Source organism: Sinocyclocheilus grahami, unplaced genomic scaffold (assembly GCF_001515645.1).
Source record: "Sinocyclocheilus grahami isolate Dianchi unplaced genomic scaffold, SAMN03320097.WGS_v1.1 scaffold1518.1, whole genome shotgun sequence".
NCBI classification, from domain to species: Eukaryota; Metazoa; Chordata; class Actinopteri; order Cypriniformes; family Cyprinidae; genus Sinocyclocheilus; species Sinocyclocheilus grahami.
This window is the reverse complement of record NW_015506697.1, coordinates 95,377-96,390: the sequence shown is the minus strand read 5'-3', so window position 1 is coordinate 96,390 and position 1,014 is coordinate 95,377. Positions and strand designations below refer to the sequence as shown.

The 1,014-nt window shown below is 39.3% G+C and overlaps 1 pseudogene; it reads left to right on the top strand.

Annotated features, from left to right (window-relative positions):
- Positions 1–1,014, top strand: part of LOC107570882 (leucine-rich repeat and fibronectin type-III domain-containing protein 2-like) — a 17,416-nt pseudogene that overhangs the window by 382 nt on the left and 16,020 nt on the right.

Below are 1,014 nucleotides of genomic sequence, written 5' to 3'. Positions count from 1 at the left end.
TCTTTGGTTGCGCCGTTTAGAACGGGAGGACGATATGGAAACATGTGCCTCCCCTCCTAGTCTGAAGGGTCGCTACTTCTGGTATGTGCGAGAGGAAGAGTTTGTCTGTGAACCACCGTTAATTACCCAACATACACATAAGCTTTTGGTCCTGGAGGGACAGACGGCCAGTTTACGCTGCAAGGCTGTGGGTGACCCTATGCCTCTCATACACTGGGTTGCTCCAAATGACAGACTAATTAGTAACTCATCCAGGGCTACAGTGTATGAAAATGGTACTTTAGACATTATGGTCACCACCTCTAAGGATTATGGGACATTTACTTGCATTGCTGCAAATGCAGCTGGAGAATCAACAGCCTCAATTGAGCTCTCCATCATCCAGCTCCCCCACCTAAGCAATGGAACTAACCGCACATCTCAGCCCAAGTCCAGGCTATCTGACATCACCAGCTCCACTAAAACCAGTAAAGGGGAGACAAAAGCCCAACCAGAACAGGTAGTGTCAGTGTCAGAGGTCACCGCAGTCTCTGCTCTGATCAAGTGGACAGTAAGCAAAGTGTCACCTAAAATCAAAATGTACCAGCTCCAATACAACTGTTCAGAGGATGATGTCCTGATTTATAGGTAAATATTCCATTTAATTTTCATTTAAACCACCCAACTACACAATAATTAGGCATGTACTTCCACCTGCCCTTTAGTTTCCCTCTAAATATTTGTGGAAATTATCATTAGATTGGATTTCGAGATAAATTATGTATTTTGTAACTCAATTCAGTCTTGTAAAGGTTAACACTGAAGATAGTAAATGAAGAGTTTATTTACAAAAACAGATATTTTTTCAAAATTTTCACATTTTCATTTTTTTATTATGTAATAATTTTTTATTGTTTAATTGTGTTAGTTAGCTGTGATTTTTTTAACCTAATCAAAACAACCCAACTGCAGTTTGATTGAGATTAATTTGAATGCACAATGAAAAAACATGATTTCTGAGAATTGTTAAAAACT